The following is a 22,587-nucleotide window of genomic DNA, read 5'->3' as shown; positions in this document are numbered from 1 at the left end:
GTTTCAGGCTAAAGTACATAAAAGGCACAAAGCTTTTAGGTCATAATGACACTTTAGATATTGTACACAGAATCACAAGCACTTTTTGGTACAAGTTTATAAAGGTCTGATTGAAAAGAAAGCTTTGTAATTATATTATTTAAGACTAATTATATTTAATGCAATTGATGGAAAATAAAGCTACTAAGTTTATTTCTTATGGGGATAAAAACAAAACCGAAATGTGTTGAACTACACATTATGTCTTAGTAATTTACAAGGTAACAATAAAGCCACAATTATGTGAAAATTAAGTCACAAGACTCCAAAGAAGTTGTTGCCAATCTTTCTCCACTGTAAATGTTGCTGCTATAAAAAAGTTTTACCTATAAAGTTTGTGCATTTGTTGCACAGAATATAAAAAGGCCTTGGATAGGTTTTAATAGTGATTTATAAATATTTCATAGTTATACCTTTGAGGGGAGTTTTGTCCACATACAGCAAAACTGTTCCATCAATATTCTCCAAATAAGGAAGCAAAGATCACCATGTGTATAGTTGCATTGGAAAACCACTTAAGTGAAATGACTTGAAGAATACCAGGGTAAATAAATACACAAATGCATAAATAAAGTAAACATGTGGAGGGATCCAGTCCTGAATAGATCTTTAGGCAGGGCCAGATCTTAGAAGGAGAATGTAGGCCTGTTTGCTAAGGTGAAGCTTACTGGGAATACTCAGAAGGAATCTAAAAAAATTGAGCATTATGCCTATCTCCTTTCCTGGCTGCTTTTTTCAGGGAGGAGGAAAGAATATGGGTCATTTGAAACTGTCCAAGAGAAACTAAACATTTGAAAAAAGTGACTATATTATTAATAATATAACAGGATGATATACAAAATTAAAATGTTATGCATACTGTGTGATATATTTATCCCACATGTTTAGTTGGAATGCTCTAGAATTTGAATATATATGAATATATATGTGTTTATATATATTATAATATGCTTTAAATATAGCATTTTTCTTAATGAAATTCATTAAAAGTAATATTCATTCAGAAAATGGCATGTGGTTAGGAATTATATGTAGAATGATAAAGAAGAAAATAATATTCTAGGTCATTTTTTCTATTATTCAAACAATAAAAAATTTAAAAAACATGATATATATCATTAATTCATTCTTGCAATTTTTCCAACATGTATCTATGCTATATATGTTTGGGTAAATATATAATATTACCTGTATTTTATTTATTTTTTCATTTTTTCATTTTATTTTATTACGTTATGTTAGTCACCATACAGTACATAATTAATTTTTGATGTAGTGATCCACGATTCATTGTTTTCGTATAACACCCAGTGCTCCATGCAGTATGTGCCCTCCTTAACACCCATCACTGGGCTAACCCATCCCCCGTTCCCCTTCCCCTCTAAAACCCTCAGTTTGTTTCTCAGAGTCCATAGTCTCTCATGGTTCATCTCTCCCTCCGATTCCCCCCGTTCATTTTCCCCTTCCTTCTCCTAATGTCCACCATGCTCTTCCTTATGTTCCACAAATAAGTGAAACCATATGATAATTGACTTTCTCTGTTTGACTTATTTCACTTAGCATAATCTCCTCCAGTCTCATCCATGTCGATGTAAAAGTTGGGAATTCATCCTTTCTGATGGCTAAGTAGTATTCCATTGTATATATGGACCACATCTTTATCCATTCGTCTGTTGAAGGGCAATCTGGCTCTTTCCACAGTTTGGCTATTGTAGACATTGCTGCTATGAACATTGGGGTGCATATGGCCCTTCTTTTCATTACATCTGTGTCTTTGGGGTAAATACCCAGTAGTGCAATTGCTGGGTCATAGGTTAGCTCTATTTTTAATTTTCTGGGGCACCTCCACACTGTTATCCAAAGTTGCTGTACCAACTTGCATTCCCACCAACAGTGTAAGAGGGTTCCCCTTTCTCCACAACCTCTCCAACATTTACTGTTTCTTGCCTTGTCCATTTTTGCCATTCTAACTGGTGTAAGGTAGTTTCTCAGTGTGGTTTTGATTTGAATTTCCCTGATGGCTAATGATGATGTACATTTTTTCATGTGTCTGTCAGCCATTTGTATGTCTTCTTTGGAGAAGTGTCTGTTCATGTCTTCTGCCCATTTTTTGACTTGATTATTTGTTTTTTGGGTGTTGAGTTTGAGAAGTTCTTTATAGATCTTAGATACAAGCCCTTTATCTGTAGTGTCATTTGCAAATATCTTCTTCCATTCTGTGGGTTGCCTCTTTGTTTTGTTGACTGTTTCTTTTGCTGTGCAGAAGCTTTTTATCTTGATGAAGTCCCAAAAGTTCATTTTTGCTTTTGTTTCACTAGCCTTTGGAGACATATCTTGAAAGAAGTTGCCATGGTCGCTGTCGAAGATGTTACTGCCTATATTCTCCTCTAGCATTTTGATGGATTCCTGTCTCACATTGAGGTCTTTCATTCATTTTGAGTTTATCTTTGTGTATGGTGTTAGAGAATGGTTGAGTTTCATTCTTCTGCATGTGGCTGTCCAATTTTTCCAGCACCATTTATTGAAGAGACTGTCTTTTTTCCATTGCATATTTTTTCCTGCTTTGTCAAAGATTATTTGACCATAGAGTTGAGGTTCCATATCTGGGCTCTCTATTCTGTTCCATTGGCCTATAGGTCTGTTTTTGTGCCAGAATCATGCTGTCTTGGTGATCACTGCTTTGTAATATAGCTTGAAATCGGGCAAAGGGATGCCCCCAGCTTTGTTTTTTCTTTTTCAACATTTCCTTGGTGATTCGGGGTCTTTTCTGATTCCATACAAATTTTAGGATTGTTTGTTCTAGCACTTTGAAAAATGTCATTGGAATTTTGATCAGGATGGCATTGAAGGTATAGATTATCTGGGTAGCATAGACATTTTAACAATGTTTATTCTTCCGATCCATGAGCATGGAATGTTTTTCCATCTTTTTGTGTCTTCTTCAATTTCGTTCATGAGTGTTCTGTAATTCCTAGAGTATAGATCCTTTACCTCTTTGGTTAGGTTTATTCCAAGTTATCTTATGGTTTTTGGTGCTATTGTAAATGGAATCGTTTCTCTAATTTCTCTTTCTACAGTTCTGTTGTTAGTGTATAGAAAGCAACTGATTTCTGTGCATTGATTTTGTATCCTTCCACATTACTGAATTGCTGTATGAGTTCTAGTAATTTGGGGTGGAGTCTTTTGGTTTTCCACATAAAGTATCATGTCATCTGCGAAAAGAGAGAGTTTGACATCTTCTTTGCCAATTTGAATACCTTTTATTTCTTTTTGTTGTCTGATTGCTGTTGCTAGGACTTCTAGTACTGTGTTCAAAGACAGTGGTGAGAGTGGGCATCCTTGACGTGTTCCTGATCTTAAGGAAAAGGCTCTCAGCTTTTCCCATTGAGGATGATACTCGCTGTGGGTTTTTCATAGATGGATTTTATGAACTTGAGGAATGTTCCCTCTATCCATATACTCTGAAGAGTTTTAATTAGGAAAGGATGATGTATTTTGTCAAATGCTTTCTCTGCATCAATTGAGAGGACCATATGGTTCTTCCCTCTCCTCTTATTAATGTGTTCTATCACATCAATTGATTGGCGAATGTTGAACCACCCTTGCATCCCAGGAATAAATCCCACTTGGTCATGGTGGATGCTCCTTTTAATGTATTGTTGGATCCTATTAGCTAGGATTTTGTTGAGTATTTTGGAATCCATATTTATCAGGGATATCAGTCTGAAATTCTCCTTTTTGATGGGGTCTTTGCCTGGTTTGGGGATTAAGGTAATGCTGGCCTCGTAGAATGAGTCTGGAATCTTTCCTTCTGTTTCTATTTTTTGAAACAGCTTCAGTAGAATAGGTATTATTTCTTCTTTGAATGTTTGGTAGAATTCCCCAGGGAATCCATCAGGCCCTGGACTCTTGTTTTTTGGGAGGTTTTTGATCACTGCTTCAATCTCGTTACTGGTTATTGGCCTATTCAGGTTGTCAATTTCTTCCTGTTTCAGTCTTAGGAGTTTATAGGTTTCCAGGAGGGCATCCATTTCATCCAGGTTGCTCAGCTTATCGGCATATAGTTGTTGATAATAATTTCTAATAATTGTTTCAATTTCCTTGGTGTTAGTCGTGATTTCTCCCCTGTCATTCATAATTTTATTAATTTGGGTCCTTTCTCTTTTCTTTTGGATAAGTCTGGCCAGTGGTTTATTGATCTTATTAATTCTTTCAAAGAACTAGCTTCTAGTTTTGTTGATCTGATCTACTGTGTTTCTGGTTTCTAATTCATTGATCTCTGTTCTAATCTTTATTTCTCTTCTAATGTGTGGCTTAGGCATCATTTGTTGCTTTTTCTGTAGTTCTTTAAGGTGTAGAGTTAGATGGTGAATTTGGGATTTTTCTATTTTATTGAGTGCAGCTTGGATGGCTATATATTTCCCCCTTAGGACTGCCTTTGCAGTATCCTGTAGGTTTTAGACCAATGTGTTTTTGTTCTCATTGGTTTCCACGAATTGTTTCAAGTTCTTTGATTTCCTGGTTGACCCAAACATTCTTGAGCTGAGTGGTCTTTAGCTTCCAAGTGTTTGAATTTCTTCCAATCTTTTCCTTGTGATTGAGATCCAGTTTTAAAGCATTATGGTCTGAGAATATGCAGGGAATAATTTCAATCTTTTGGTATCAGTTGAGACCTGATCTGTGACCCAGTATGAGGTCTATTCTGGAGAAAGTTCCATGTGTGCTCAAGAAGAATCAGTATTCTGTTGTTTTAAGGTGGAATGTTCTGTATATATCTATGAGGTCCATCTGGTCCAGTGTGTCATTCAAAGCTCTTGTTTCTTTGTTGATTTTCTGCTTAGATGATCTGTCTATTGCTGAGAGTGGAGTATTGAGGTCTCCTACAATTAACATATTATTATCAAAATGACTCTTTATTTTGGTTAACAGTTGGCTTTTGTAGATGGCTGCTCCCATGTTGGGGGCATAGATATTTACAACTGTTAGATCTTCTTATTGGACAGACCCTTTAAGAATGATATAGTGTCCTTCTGTGTTTCTAACTACAGTCTTTAGTTTAAAATCTAATTTCTCTGATACAAGAATTGTTATCCCAGCTTTCTTTTGAGGTCCATTGGCATGGAAGATGGATCTCCATTCCTTCACTTTCAGTCTGGACGTATCTTTAGGTTCAAAATGAGGCTCATAGACAGCATATGGATGGGTCCTGTCTTTTTATCCAATCTGCAACTTGTGCCGTTTTATGGGAGCATTTAGGCTGTTCACGTTGACAATGATTATTGAAAGATATGAATTAATTGTCATCACATTGCCTGTGAAGACCTTGTTTTCCTAGATCGTCTCTGTAAACTTCTTTTCTGTATCACTCTTGGGGACTTTCTCCTTTTATAGAACCCCCCTTAATATTTCTTGAGGGGCCGGCTAGTGGTCACATATTCTTTCAGTTTCTGCTGGTCTTGGAAGCTCTGCATCTCTCCATCCATTCTAGATGACAGTCTTGCTGGATAAAGTATTCTTGGCTGCATGTTTTTCTCGTTTAGTACCCTGAATATGTCTTGCCAGACCCTTCTGCCTTGCCAGGTCTCTGTGGATAGGTCTGACGTTATTCTGATGTTCCTCCCTCTGTACATGAGGAATCTCTTCCCCCTAACTGCCCTTAAGATGGTGTCCTTGGTTCTAAGATTTGTGAGTTTAACTCTTACATGCCGGGGTGTTGGCCTATTTTCCTTGATCTTGGGAGGGGTCCTCTCTGCCTCTAGGACATGAATGTTTGTTTCATTCCCCAGATTAGGGAAGTTCTCAGCTACAATTTGCTCAAATATATCTTCTAGTCCTCTCTCTCTCTCCACTCCCTCAGGGATTCCAATAATTCTGAAATTGGAACGTTTCATGGTGTCACTTATTTCTCTGAGTCTCTTTTCATGGATGCTGAGTTGTTTTTCCCTGGCCTCCTCTTTTCTGTTTTTATCTATTAATTGGTCTTCTAGGTCACTATTCATTCTTCTGCCTCACTTACCCTAGTTGTTATATTATCTAGATTAGATTGGATCTCATTGATAGCATTTTTACGTTCTGCCAATTCAGCTTTCATTTCTGCTCTTAGAGATTCTATGTTGCCATTAATTGATTTCTCCATTCTAGCTATTGTCTTCCCACAATTGCTAGCCTGAATTCCATCTCCAACATCTGGGTTATATCTGAATCCATTTGTAAATCTGTGGCATAAGTCTTAGTCTCTGAGTCTTTCTTATTTTGGGGGTTCCTCCTCCTAGTCATTCTGTTGAGGGGTGGTTGAGGGAATGTATAGAGTCCAAATTATTGACTACAACCCAAGCAAGATGAACCTGTTTTCTAGGGACCTTAGGGTTGCTGGCCTTTTGCTTTCCCAGCCTGTCTTCTGGGGGAGGGGCCTGCTGTGCTGTTACTCAGGCAACCTGTTTGGGCAGAGTTGTCCTGCCCCTTGTGGCAGAGGATGGTTTCAGTGAAAACCGGTTTTGGGGTGCTTTTGTTCTCTGGTGGCTTTCTGCATCTCTTTCCCGAGAGTCAGAGAAGAAGAGACCATTTCCAACCCTCTGCCTCAGAGCAGAGAGATCACAGTCTGTTCTTCAGTGAGCTCTCCAGGCCACACTATCTCCGTTTCTGTCTGTGCTGCTATAAACTGCAGCGTCCTGGGTTGTGCGCCCCTCAGCATCACTCCCAGTCCTCACCTCCTGGTTGGGGCATGTCTTTGACCTCTGTGCTTCTAAAACCACCAGCTGCCCCCAGTTTGCACTCACAGCCCCACTGCTCTGGGTTTCCGTCTGGGGGGCTGCCCTAAGGTCCTTTACCTGCTGCTACCATTCTGCGAGTCTGTGCCTGGTCCCCAGTGCAGGAGGCTATCGCTCACCGGCAGTGTAGGATCCCGATGGCTGGCTCCCTCCCCCTTCTGATTATCCTCTGATATCTGCCCACAGAATCACAGCTCCCCGGTTCTGCACCTTGAAACCAACCGCCTGAGATATTCTGTTTGTAGAGATCCAAATCTATCTTACATCTCAGGCTGATTTTGTGGGTGTTCAGAGTGGTCTGGTAGATATCCATCTCAATTCTGGGGACCAGTTGGAATAGGGTTCCCCACTCCTCTGCCATCTTTTCCCCCCTCCTAATGTTACATTTATTAAAAACATTACTGGGGCACCTGGGTGGCTCAGCCATTAAGCGTCTGCCTTCGGCTCAGGTCATGATCCCAGGGTCCTGGGATCAAGCCTCACATCAGGCTCCATGCTCAGCGGGAAGCCTGCTTCTCCCTCTCCCACTCCCTCTGCTTGTGTTCTCTCTGTCAAACAATAAATTAAAAAATCTTTAAAAAAATTACTAATGTGTAACAGTGTACTAGCACACGTATTAGAAATGCCTGCCCCTGAAATGAATGCATTTGAATATATACATGACCACTTTAACTATCTGTAAAACCCATGAGGTCTCATCACCAGAAAACCAGCTGGATATCAGATATAACTTAAAGATGTCCCAATATTTATAAGACAGTGATCCATTAAAATCTCTATCATTAATTAATAATGAGTTCTCACATAAATGACAACCATTTTGAAGACAAAATTGCTTATTATCCTTTGACACATGTAAAATGAATGTAAGCTGAGTTAAAAGTAAAAATAAATAAAATCTATTAAAATGGTAAAACAAAATGCATATGATATTATTAAAATCTCTCAATAAAGAAATTTTTCTTAAGACAAGAAATCCAAAAGGTATGAACAAATAAATAATATAAACAGCTATGAAACATGTTCATTTCTATTTGTAAAAGACATTTACAGAAATAAATGAAAATGAAATAATCCATAGAAATATTTTTAAAGCCCATCAAGATTCAAGATATTTGTTGTTTTCTTTTCAAATTCCCTTTCAGTGTGTCCTTTGAAATGTGAAATGCAAATGAGTGATAAATTCCATTTGTAGAGATTCTTTAAATTTAATTGTCTATAAAGTTTTCTCCCATCTATCCAGTTTCTTGAGGTCAAAAATCTGGAGTCTTCCTTCATTCCTTTCTGTCTTTACCACCCACACACAAATGATCACTGTTTTGAAACTCTCCACCTCTGCAGTGTCATCATTAAATGGCACTATTTTCTGATATTTCCCTCTAAACCACTCCAGCAGCCTCAAGTGAGAGTCTATGCATTCACTCTTGGAACTCCAATGTATTCTCCAGCAACAACTGTCAGAATAATCTTGTTAAAATGTAAATTAGAGACAGAGTGGAATTAAATGTGGGCAGAAAATATATAACTATGCTAAATACAGTACGGCAAAAGTTTTAACTGAAGAGATATCTATGTTTAAACAGTGTGAATGAGGCTTTACAAGAGAATAGTTTGAAATGCAAAGATGAAAATGTGTTGCTGTATCTGCAGGTGTCAGATATACTGGAGGATTTTTTCTTTTTCTTTTTTCTCTTTTCAGGCATCTGGATATTAAACCACTCTTGGCAAGGGATGTGAATAAGTAGACAAGGAAACAGTTTTAAATTCCTTGGTCCCTCTGTTCTTCCTAAGTAGTTAAATAATTTGAATTTCTACAGTAAAACTGTGTTCTAGTCTTGTCAGTCTAGTAATAGTGGTGGATTGTATGGAAAAAAAATGAGAAATAATGATTTCATTTATGAGTACTTTTTGTGACTTTATACTGAATTTTTAGTCTTGACAAAACCTTGACATATTGCAAAAAAAAAAAAACTTGCTTTCAGCTTTTCCCCATCCCTTATATCATCTTTCCCATCTATGTAAACAACAACACTACATATCCACTTGCTCAAGCCAAAAACCTGAGATTAGTTCTTGATTTATCTCTTCCTCATACCATATACTAAGCTAATCTTTCAAATTATAAACATTATTTGTCAACTCTACAGGTAACACCCTAGTCCATACCACTATCATGGTCCCTTTCTTTTGAACTACAGAGTCAACCACAGATCTATTTGCATTTTTTTCTTTATCTCAGACTTATTTTCTTTATAGAATTTATCATTATTTAGGTTATATCATATATTATAAAGTCTTAGATATTATGCTATATTGGAATCTATAACATCACCTTACACTAATTATTTCCTTATTTCTTGATACTCCTCTCCCCACTAAAATGAATAGGGATATTCTGGTGGGGTTCTAAATCACTGAAATAAGCTTTTAAAAGTATGGTGAATAATATGCCATCGGATATGTTAAGACAACAATGAGAGACCACTATACATCTGCTAGAATGGCTAATTTAATTTAAAATACTGACAACAAGTCAGTGAAGATGATGTGGAGCAACAGGAACTCTCATTAACTTCTGGTGGTAATGCAAATGGTACAACCAATATGGAAGATAGTTTCGCTGTTTCTTCAAAAACAAATGTATTCTTTTTTTAAATAATATTTATTTATTTATTTATTTATTTATTTATTTATTTATTTATTATTTATTATTTGAGAGAGGGAGACAGAGACAGATATAACAACAGAGATAGCAAGAGAGAGCAGGAGCAGGGAGGAGAGGGAAAAGCAAGCTCCCCACTAAGCAGAGAGACCCAGGCAGGGCTTAATCCCAAGACCCTGGGACCATGACATTAGCTGAAAGCAGACAGACGCTTAACTGACTGAACCTCTAAAACCAAATATATTCTTACCAAATGATCAAGCAATTGCATTCCCTGGTATGGATCTGAAAACCTATGTATACACAAAACCCTGCACATGGATATTTTTAGAAGCTTTATTCAAAACTGCCAAAACTTGCAAGCAGCCACTATACCCTTCAATAGGTGAATCGATAAACAAACCATGGTAAATCCATACAATGAGATATTACTTAGTGATAAAAAAAATAAATGAGTTCTATTAAGCCATGAAAAGAAATGGAGGAAACCTCAGTGCATACTCCTAAGTGAAAGAAACCAACTAGATAAAGCTTATGCTATATGATTCTCACTTTGTCATATTCTTGAAAAGGCAAAATTATGGAGACAGTAAAAAGATCAGTGATTGTGGGAACAGAAAATGGACAGAAAAAAGAGAAGGATGAATAGATAGAGCAAAAGAGATGTTTTAAGCAGTGAAACTATTTTGTATGGTACTGAAATACTAGATACATGCCATTATGTATTTGTCAAAACCCACAGAACATACAAGGAAAACAGTGTACCCTAATGTAACCTATAGACTTTGGTTAAAACAATGTATCAATATTGGCTTATCAACTGTAATAAGTATATTATAAGTATATTATACTAATCCAAGACACCATTAATAGAAATTATGTGTGGGGGGAGGGGGTACATGAGAATTCTCTGTACTTACCACTCAATTTTTCTCTAAAACTGAAACTTTTCTAAGAAAGTCTTAATTTAAAACTTAAACCTTATCTTTTAAAGTTTTTTTTTTAAAGATTCATTTATTTTATTTGAGAGAGAGAGAGAAAGTACAAGTGTGGAGAGGGGTAGAGGGAGATGAAAAGGAAGAGAGAATCTCCAGCAGCCTCCCCGCTGGGTGTGGAGCCCAGTGTGGGGCTCTATACCATGACCTTGAGATCATTACCTGAGCCAAAACCAAGAGTCAGATGCTTAACGACTGAGCCACGCAGGCACTCCAAAACTTAAACCTTATTAAGGAAAGATAAAAAAAGATGAAGAAAATATATTAATTAATTACCCACAACAACAATGAAAAAAATCCACACTGAAAAAGAGAACACTAAGTGAGCAATTCACTGTTTAAGGTAAAAAGTAAACCTTAAAAAAAGACAGATTATTAAATTGTTTTGTTTCTCATGTCACAATCCATGTTTCTTCATGTTTGAATCATAATAATTCTAGATATAAGGCATTCCATATTTATAGTCTGAAGCTGTATCCATGAGTATTAGTAGTATATTTATAATGCTAAGGGGAATTTACAACCAAATACACATAACTTGAAAAGCGGGAAAAACTAATTAAAGAGATAAAATTTATTGTTTACTCACAAATCTGAGTTCATCTGTGAAATTAGTGTAATTAATTCTATTTTTGAAGTGTATGTAATTTTATTTTATAAAACACTTTGGCATGAATATCAGACAGGTTTCGGTATAAACTAATTATTAATATCATGTTTGATTTAAATGTTGAGCACCAAGACAATATATATATATATATATATATCAGAACATGAAACTTTTGTTCAAGATCCATCAAAGGCATCTTATTTCAAAGTAAATTCTACATTCACACAAATGACCCACAAAGCCCTCATGACCCAACCTCATGTAGAGCTTCTGTTTTGTTCTTCCATTCCCTATCCTCCAGGCACTATAGCCTCTTGCCAGTGTTTGAACATATCAATCAGACTTCAATCACAGGGCCTCTGAACTTGTTATTTCTTCTTCCTCGGATGATCTTTCCCAGATAATCTTATGGCATTATTTCACTTCTTCAATCCACAAATCACACTTTATCACAAAGGCCTTTTCTGACTACCATTTTCACCCAGACTACCATTATCATCCTGAGCAACTCTTATCCCAAAGGTCTTTACTGACCACTCTGCATAAAATGTCAACTCCCTAGGCCACACTCTTTTTCCGTTATTTAATTCTATCACTTATACAATTAAGTCACTTAACTGACTGTAAAAATGAATGTCCTAAATATATTAGTTTCTATAAATGTCTATTTTCCCCATAAGAATGTAAGTTCCACAAAAGGTAGACAGATGTGCTGATTTTAATTCACCGAAAACTCTCTTTCTCCTTATCTCTCTACACACACACACACACACACACACACACACACACACACACGCTGGACATGTATGCATTATAATGTTGTCATAAATTTTAAAAAAAGACTATATATAGAAAGTTATGCAATATATTCAATTTCAGATTTTTTGTAAGTTTATAAAAATAATTAGCTATCAGAATTTTCTCAAATTATTATATAGTCATCTTTGCCTTAAAGGTTGTATTGTACGGTATCACATAAAATTATTAGAAAGTATCTAATCAATGTATTAATTAATATTCTATTGTGATGAAATAAAAATGATTAATGAGAGATAAAGAAATTTGGGTTTAAATTATATACTCATGGCTTTTCTATTAAACATTTTATAGCAAATCATTTTAGGTTTCTGATTCTCAGATTCTTATTTAAAGATTTATTTATTTATTTGAAAGAGACAGAGAGAATGAAAGAGAGGGAGAGAGTGTGAACAGGGGGAGGGGCAGAAGGAAAGGGAGAAGGAGAGAAGCAGATTCACTGCTGAACATGGAGCCCGATGTAGGGCTCGATCCCACTACCCTAAGGTCATGGCCTGACCCCAAATCAAGAGTCAGACACTCAACCAACTGAGCCACCCAGGTGCCCCTCTCAGATTCTTATTTAAAATAATTGTATAATGGGGCGCCTGGGTGGCTCAGTGAGTTAAGCATCTGCCTTCGGCTCAGGTCATGATTCCAGGGTCCTGGGATTGAGCCCCGCATCGAGCTCCCTGCTCAGCGTGAGTCTGCGTCTCCCTCTGCCCCTCACCTTGCTTGTGCTCTCTCTCATTCTCTCTCAAATAAATAAAATAAATCTTAAAATAACTGTATAACATGGGGTTATTATGCTTAAATGAGACAATATTTATTGCTTAGTCTATAACAAGTATACAATAAGTGTTAGCTGTTATCATTGTGATCAATATCATATCATTATTTGATATTTAGATATTATACATTAATATATGTATGATTCATAGTGCAATATCATCCTCAAATGTACATTTCAACATTTCTATTAAATTATGCCTTTGAAATATATTCTAAGAAATAGAATTACAGTATCAGATTAATTGAAGACTTTGGAAAACATTGACAATTGTCCAAAAAACACGTAACAGTTTAGAACTAGGAATGTAAGGGTGGTTATTTCTTCACACTATTATTTGAATATTTAATTTTAAATGTTTATATGATAATACAAATAAGATGTCAAGCTGTAATTTTATTTTTTCAGATAATTTATCTCTGATTATAACTTTTATATTATGTCCCTCTGGGCATATTCTTTTCTAAATTCAATCTAAACCTCAGTTATCCTTAATTGTTTAAGTTTTTAATAAGATTCTATTTTATATATTAATAACATTAACTTTTTTCTGTCTATTATTTCATAAATGCTGATTCAGAGTTTACTGTATACTATTTAATTTTGCTTATGATATTTTATGAAAAGTACACTAATTAAAAACTTTTTATTAATCTTCTCTATTATGGTATGCTCAGAGTTTATAGAGCATGGAAATAATCTAGACCTGGGAAGCAGTATTGATTCCTGCCCATAAAATGTTTTATTTCCTTTTTTTTTTTTTTTGGAAGAAATTATTGATACCCCTCAAGTTCTTACAATGATTCTCCAACTATTTCTTAAAGCAATAGTAGTAATTAATATTACTCCAAAGAAATGAATTTTAGCTTAAATGATTAATGTATAAAAAGCATAAATTTTAAAAAGCCTGTGTTAGATTATGACCATCTCTCCAATGCTGTATGTATGGAAATACAGTTTATTTGAACTGTCTTTAAACAGTATTAAATTCTATCTCTCTTTGTCCCTTCTTTGTCTCTATATATTTATATATATGATAGACATCAATACATCTATTAGATAGGTGTATTAATTTATGTATCTAATGTAGATATGTACATTATATGATGTATAAGGTTAATATTATATGTAATGATGTTATATATTATATATTTATTATTTACTGATAAATATATCTACTAGATGTGAATAATATATAATATGAATAAAATGTGTATATCATATCAAATAAATATACTGAGAGATTGTATAAATGACTGAACCATATTGATGCTATAAAAACATAATTAGATGTTTCACTAAAGTATATATATTAAACTATGTATATACTTTTATATATATAAAATATATATTTGAGTAGAATATCTCAAAACTCTCAGGACAAGCTTATTGGATTATTTGCAACTCATATTTGTGATAAGATATGATTTTGACATAGAAGTATAGATGTAAATTGTCTACTAAGTAAAAGAAGTGTTTATTTGTGTGAGTCTATTTATAAGCTAATTTACATATGTTTTGACTGAGGTATTTCTTGATTATGTGAATTATTCTACATTGTCCTAAGGATTTTTATTCAGTGTAAGAGTTGTCCTCTGGTTGTAAAACGCATTGTTATGTTTTATGGAATTAATTACACATTTATACTTGGTAAGGGTTTGAAAAGTTTATAATACAGTTTCCATCCTAGTGGAAAATATTACAAAGAGAATGATAATGTGTAGTCAGTTTTTGGTCACTGTAGATCAATAAATTTTAGTGAATGGAAAAGAAGAGAATGATGATGTTTGCCTAAGGCATTACAATATTAACCATGTTAATATAGTCATTCTAAGTTAAAGAGGAGAACCTAACATCCTATAATTTATAGATAAATCCCAAGTTTCTAAAGTTTCACTTACAATAGACCAACAGGAGTTAATATAGAAAAATAAAAATGGTGCTTTTTGTGACATTAAACAAAATCTCCCATTTTGGATATGGATTTAAATATCATGCTTTTTAAGGGAAGACAGGTCTGAAAGTCTTTCCCAGCCATAGTTCCATCCTCACCCCATCTGCACGCCAAATAGATTCAGAGGCCTTTTTTTTTTTTTTAAGTAGGGGTTTTTTCAACATGGGACTTAAACTCATGGCCCTGAGATTAAGATATGAGCTGAGACCAAGAGTCAGACACTTAATTGACTGAGCCACCCAGGCATCCTGATTCTGAGGCATTTTTAAGTTAATATTGTACTATTTTTTTTCTGATGTCGGAGATAAAACACAAGTAACAGTAATGGCATAATAAAAATAATGACCTAAATATAAGTAATAGTAGTTAGCATTATCTATTTTTTTGTTGTTAATTTGTCAGTGTAAGGAACTGTACATGAATTATCTAATTTAATTCTCACAAAAGCCTTATGGGGCTCTTCTATAAGCTAATTATGTGGCAGAAAACTTAAATAGCTTGGAATAGCTTGCTCAAAGTAACATTTTTAATATAGTGGGATACCAGGATTTAAACACAGCTTAGGAAGATTGGAAATGTTAAGTCATATAATTTTATATTCTATAGACATGGTTGATGAATGATGGTCCATTGCCTGGCCATCTGTTTTTCTAAAGTTTTATGGGTTTAAAAATTTGCATAAAGGAAACTTCATTCCCAGAGAGTGGCCATAGAGGACAGCCTCAGCAATGGGGAGTTGGACTGAGCAGAATGCACAACAACCTGTGTGATGAACACACACTACTGAGGGCTCTTCCTTTGACTACAGTCCCTCTTAGAGAAGCTTATGCACTGGGCCGTGCCAGGGACTGGGGGTGCTCTGGGTTTCCACCCTGCCACTGCTCCTAACCTCAGGAGAGGAGGTACTCCCATCTCCTGGCGCTGCTCTTCCCCAGGCTTTGTCTGTTTTGGTCCTTTTGTCAATGTTTCATAGTTTTTAGCCCCCCATTCTCTCTTTTAGTAGTGGTCTGGATCTTAAATGATAAATTTTAACTGCCTCTTGGTGAAAAAGAGTTTCTTAATAAATGCTTTTTTACTTCTTCAAAAAAAGAAGTATTTGATGAATATTCATTCAGTTGTATGTGCTTAGTGTGAAACCCTGAAAGACTTGGCACAAAATAATGACTAGGTATCTGGGAGCTCCACAGAGGTTCCACAAGTTACACTATACTGAAAAACAGAGGTATACAAGCCAGAGTAAAAAACACAAACTGAACAGGCCAGAAATTCAACGGAGTTTCCCAAAAGGGCTTCATTAGCAGTAACACTACACTAGACCTAGAGTAAGGTCTCTATAGTGTCTCACTAACAAAACCTAAATCTAAGCCTCAAGAGGATCAAGTTCACTCACCAGCAAATTACCTACCTTCCAAAATAAAATTCAACACTCTTTATTCAAAGACAATAAAACTTCAACCTTCAACAGCAATAGTATCTACAATAACCAGCATAAAGTTTTAAAAAAGAAAAAAATACATATATATGGCATGGCAAAAACCAAATTATGTGACCTATCAGAAGGAAAATAGTAACAGTCAATAGAAATAGATCCAGATATGACATGGATTTCAGCATTGGTGGATGCAAACTTTAAAAGTGTAATTATAAATATAATCAAAGAAGTAATGTAAAAGATTAGGGGCAGCAAATTATGGCTCACAAACTGGCCACCTATTTTTACAAATAAAGTTGCAATAGTGAATAGCTAAACCTAATCATTTACATAATGTCTAGAGATGCAATTATCAAACAATAGTGGAACTGAGTAGTTGTGACATAGACTACATGACCTGCAAGCTTAAAATATTTACCATCAGGATCTTTTTTTAAAAAAATGTTATTTGGCTCCTGGAAAAGATGAAAATAATGAGCGAGCAGAAAGGAAGTTTCAGCATAGAAATAAACACAAAGGAATGAAGAGCATAAGAAGTAGCAAATATGTTATAAATGTAAAGCCTGTTTTTCTCATTTTTGAATTTCTTTAATAAAATATAGTTTACTGGTTAAACAAAAATAATAAAATTATTGTGTAAAGTTTGTTTTCCCATGATCAAGTTGGCCAAACTAATGTTTTTTAGAAGCAGACTCCTTTCTTCTTGGTATATATATCTATTATTCTCCATCGGGGATTTATTCAACTATAACATACAGAATAGTGAGGTATTAAATAATATCTCATTTTGTTTTTTTTTAAGATTTTATTTATTTATTTGAGAGAGAGAGAATGAGAGATAGAGAGCACGAGAGGGAAGAGGGTCAGAGGGAGAAGCAGACTCCGCGCTGAGCAGGGAGCCCAATGTGGGACTCGATCCCGGGACTCCAGGATCATGACCTGAGCCGAAGGCAGTCGCTTAACCACCTGAGCCACCCAGGAGCCCTAATATCTCATTTTGTATTTGTCATAAAAACAACTATATTATGGGATGAATAATATATTAAGAAGTAAAATAAAGGTCAACAGTAGTAAAGATAACAGACTAGGATTCATAAACATATATTCTTTTAAGACTACTATCTTATAAGTAAAATGGCATAAAATTAGCTCATGGAATTCTATAATAATGCAAGAATGCATATTGTAAATCCCTAAAAAACACTCTAAAGAATGTTTTAAAAAACATACTAAAAAAGAATTAGTACAAAAAAAGGCAGCAATAAAGAAAGAAAGAAACAGATGGGGCAAATATAAAAGGAAAAAAAACAATATGAAAGGCTTAAACTTACTCATATATTAATTTCAGGAGTTTTTATTTAATGGGCTTAAATGTGGCATTCTTTATGTGTGTCTTGCATGATATATGGCTTGATTTCTACTACCCATTTTGGAAATTTCTTCCTTTCTTACCAAAATCTCTTCAATGACTGATTCTATCCTATCTTAACTCTTCTCTTGTACAATAGTATTTACATTTTTGTTAGTTTTTTTATTTTGTTCTATACATCTCAGATGATCCGTTCTGTGTTTTCATACCATTGCCTCTCTATCCTTCAGTCTGAGTATATCTCAATCTATTTTTCAGTTCATTATCTCTTATTGGCCATTAAATCTATTATACTCATAATTCATTAGATTTTTTTAATTCCTATTTGCTTCTCCTTTATAACACCTGCCAATATTTTCCTTGTCATCTCTTATAACCTTTTATTTATCATAGATATTTTAAAGTCCATGTTTGAAACTTTCTTTAAAAAATATCTCTGGTCACTTTATATTTTGAATTTTTCTTCTTTTTAAAAAAGTTCTGCGTTTAACTGTTTTGTTTTTTATTGGATTACAGATGTTTTATATATATACACACATATATATGGAGAGAGAGAGAGATACATATATGAGGCTTTTGTTGTCATTTTCCTTCAGAGAATATTTATCGTTCTGTGGGGCAAGCAGCTCTTCTCTGCATAGTAGCAATCACATAACAGTTATCCCAGTTGGAGACTATGATGATGTGAAATCAGGCTTTAGTCTTTTGTGACTGAGTGACCTATTTATACTTTGCCTTTCATTCCAATGGGGACTTTTCAGATTCTCAATTAATAGTTTGGGAAATTTATGAAGTCTTCATTTCAAGAGGGCCGTCAAATTCCCATGAGACCGCAAAAAAACCTCTGCTCAGCTTCTCAGCCTATTGCTACTGCTTTCCCTTTTTAAATCAGTAATCATTTCAAAAGGAAAAGCGGTCCCAAACACCCATATTATCACTCTGTACTCTCCTCCACTCCAAGATTACAGCTCCCCAAATTTTCACTATGTTTGTAGTTTTCCATTGTCTTGATACAAAAGATTTTCATATTTTGTCAGTTTTTTTAAGAGGAAGAGTTGAGTATAACCTCATGTAATTTTTAGAATTACCTTCCCTTTTGCCTTGTCTTCTTAGTTTGTTCGGGTTTCTTAATGAGCAGAGGGTATTAGTTTTCACATACTGTGACCTTTCTCCCCACCCCCAACATACTGTGATCTTTGATTTTTAAACTGATAAGCTTTCCTTTATATTTTGAATTTTTTAAAAGATTTTATTTATTCATTTGAGAGAGAAAGAGAGAGTAGAGGGGGTGAGAAGCAGAGGAAGAAGGACAAGCAGACTCTGCACTGAGCACAGAGCCCAATGCGGGGCTCAATCCCACAACCCTGAGATCATGACTTGAACCAAAATCAAGAGCTGAACGCTCAACCAACTGAGTCACCCACGTGCCCCAAGCTTTACTTTAAAAAGAAAAAAAACATAGGTTTTCAGAGCTAAAGGTCAGAACAGGTATTCAGAGTATACTTATAAAGGGTCTAGTAGACTGGAATACCTAATAATGCAAATATATATTTATAAACTAGAATATAATAAGACGGCTAAACTGAAATTAAAGGACATTTTCTCTAGAATTTGAAGGGGAAAAAATCATGGAAAAATCAATAACTGTAACATTAGCATTCATTCAATAGAAGTGATTCATAATTAATTCATTTTACCATCTCATCTATATTTCACTGATGTGAACAAAGAGAAATGTATGGTTTGTAATAAATAAGTTATGGATACGCTTTATGTTTAATATATGTAACCTTGATTTAATACAATTTCTTACAGATCCAATAATGATGACTTCTATGATTTATAACTTTTTTCCTAACATTTTGTGGTCAAAAGGTAATTCTGATAACTCCTAAATGAGTTTTTTCTCAATATAACCCAGAGACTATTCATTTATTATTAAATTTTGTGAAATTTCTTAGAGTATTTGATACAGATTTTTTTCCAGATAGAACATATTCCGAATTACTCCCTTCACAGCAAAACATCTATGTCTTACTTATGTTTCTGTCCAAACACCTCAATAAATAAAGCAATCCACTTATAAAAACAATTAACAGATTGGTATAAACTTGTACAATGAAACCACAGCAGCAGATTTTTAAGTACATAGTTTCGTATTGTCTTATCAAAATTTTTCCAGTAAATAAAGAATGAAGAGAACAGGAGAGAGGAACAAATTCAGAGTGGGAGAGGCAGAGAGTCATAAAGAGAAACAAGGAAAGAAAAAGAAAGAGAGCAAATACTCTGTTGAAAAAAGTGAAGATCTAAAAGTTGGTTAAGTTGATCTAAGTTGATTACAGGTGAAATATCAATTTGGTTATGGTTTTAAGTACCATATTTTGTGGGGTTTTTTTTTAATTTTTACATGCAATTATTTATTTTTGTTCTATTTTCTTTATAGAAAATAAAGGCAGAATAGGTTTATGCTTTGGGATCCTGGTGGGGAGGGAGGAAGTACTCATGTTCTGTGTTGCTTTTAAGTAAATTGATGGTAGGAATGAGTGATAGTCTTAGTCTATTAGGGCTGCTATGACAAAAATAGCACATACTGGGTGAACAACAAACACTTAAATCTTACAATTCTGAAGGCTAGAAGTCCAAGATCAAGGTGCAGGCAGATTCATGTCTGGGAAGGGTCTGCTTTCTGGTTCATAAATGGCCTTCTTCTCTTGATGTCTTCCCATGGCAGAAGAGGCAAGGGGGTTCTCTGGGGTCTTTTATAAGAGCACTAATTGCATTTATGAGGACACTGCTCTTATGATCCTAATGACCTCCCAAGAACCCTACCTCCAAATATTATCACACTGGGGATTAGGTTCCAAAATACAAATTTTGGGGTGGCCATGGTCTCTAGAATTCTGCCCTGGTTCCCCAAAATTCCTGTCCTTGTCACATGCAAAATAAATTTATTCCATCTCAACAGCCCTGAAGTCTTAACTCATTCCAGCATCAATTCAAAAGTCTAAAATATAAAATCTCACCAAAAATCAGATACAGGTAAGACTGTATGTATGATTCATCCCGAGGCAAACTGCTGTCCAAATGTAAAGCCAAAAAAATTATATGCTTCCAAAACACAAGGGTGGGACACAGATAAGATATACATTTCCATTCCAGAAGGGAGGACGAAGAAAGAAGAAAGAGGTAATACATTCCAGGTAAGTCTGAAACCTAATGGGGGAAAATAACAATAAATCTTAAATCTCGGGGCACCTGGGTGGCTCAGTTGTTAAGTGTCTGCCTTCGGCTCAGGTCATGATCCCAGGGTCCTGGGATCGAGCTCCGCACCGGGCTCCCTGCTCCGCAGGAAGCCTGCTTCTCCCTCTCCCACTCCCCCTGCTTGTGTTCCCTCTCTCGCTGTGTCTCTCTCTCTGTCAAATAAATAAAATCTTTAAAAAAAAAAAAGGAACACGGTTTTTTTGGGTTTTTTTAAATTTTTTTTATAGATTTTATTTATTTATTTGAGAGAGAGAATGAGATAGAGAAAGAGCACGAAAGGGAAGAGGGTCAGAGGGAGAAGCAGACTCCCTGCTGAGCAGGGAGCCCGATGCGGGACTCGATCCCGGGACTCCAGGATCATGACCTGAGCCGAAGGCAGTCGCTTAACCAACTGAGCCACCCAGGCACCCAAGGAACACGGTTTAAAAAAAAAAAACAAAAAAAAACAAAAAACCTTAAATCTCTTTGGCCCAATGCTCTGTCTTCATGGCCCTCTGAGGTGGCAGTGTCACTCCCAGGGCTCAGGGGGACAGCCTTATAATAGATTGCTGCCTGGGTCTCTCCACTAGGACAGGTGGCTCCATCTTTTGAAATCCACGTAGAGGTAGAGGGCTTTCACACTCTGCTCATTGGTGAGGACTGTGGCTAGAGGAAGCTGCCAAATTTGCTTCCTGTGCACTCCTGAGGGGAGCCATCACTGCACTGGGGCCTACCAAAACCATACCTGGGACAGGGGAGGAGCCTGGTGCCAGAATGTGAAGGGAGCATGCAATGTGAGGGGACACCTGGCACTGTGCAGCAAGTGTGCTGCTGGGGCCCACAGGCACCACTCCTCCTTTGAAACCACACTGTGTCCCAGGTCCTTGCATTCTGGGCCTGTGATTGGTAAGGCAGCCTTGATAATCTCTGAGTTGGCTTTGGGGTCATTCTTCCATGATCTTGAACAGTAGCTCCTGGTTTCTGATGAGATGGTTGACTCATACACATCTTCTTATCAAATGGTCAATTGGCCACGCTGTTAGTGTTCTCATATTTTGCAATATGGATAGTCTGAAAATTACCCCAAATTTTAAGTTCTACTTCCTTTTCTTCTTAACAATTCCATCTTTATGTCATTTCTCTCTTCACATGATTTACTATAAGCAATCAGAAGGAGACAAGCCAACCTTCAACATTTTGCTTAAAAATAGCCTCATATAAATATCTAACTTAATTACGCACAAGTTCTACTTTCCACAAAACAATAGAACACAAACACAATTAAAGTCTCTGCCCCTTTATAACAAGGTTTGCCTTGCCTTCAGTTTCCAATAATATGTTCTGCATTTCCATCTGAGTCCTCACTGGAATGGCCTCTACTGCTCTTATTTGTACCAACATACTGCTCAGGATTACATAAATATTCTCCAAGGTTGAGGCTTTCTCTATAGCTCTTTTCTTTCTGAGCTGTCACCAAAATCAACTTTAAAGGTGTAGGTCCATGGCAATGTAGGTTTTTTCTAGGATCACTTCAGAACTCTTCCAGGCTCTACCCATTCTCCAGGTCCAAAGCTACTTCCAGATTTTTAGTTATTGGTTACAGAAGCATCCCGCTTAGAACCAATCTCTGTTTCAGTCCATTTGGGTTTCTATAACAAAACTCTATAGACTGGATGGATTAAATGACAACATTTATATCTTATAGTTCTGGAGACTGGAAGTCAAAAATCAAGTTGCCCACAGATTCAGTGTATAATGAGGGTCACATCTAGATTCATAAATGGCTGTATTCTTGCTGTATCCTCACATGGCAGAAGAAGCAAGGGAGTTCTCTGGAATCTCTTTTATAACGACACTAATCCCATTCATGAGTTCTCCACCCTCATGACTTCCCAAAAGTCCCACCTCCAAATACCATCACACAGGGAATTAGT

This window comes from Eumetopias jubatus, unplaced genomic scaffold (genome assembly GCF_037043125.1).
Source record: "Eumetopias jubatus isolate StellerSeaLion01/CBP00866 unplaced genomic scaffold, mEumJub1_p1.0 scaffold_12, whole genome shotgun sequence".
NCBI classification, from domain to species: domain Eukaryota; kingdom Metazoa; phylum Chordata; class Mammalia; order Carnivora; family Otariidae; genus Eumetopias; species Eumetopias jubatus.
Note: the sequence above shows the minus strand (reverse complement) of the source record.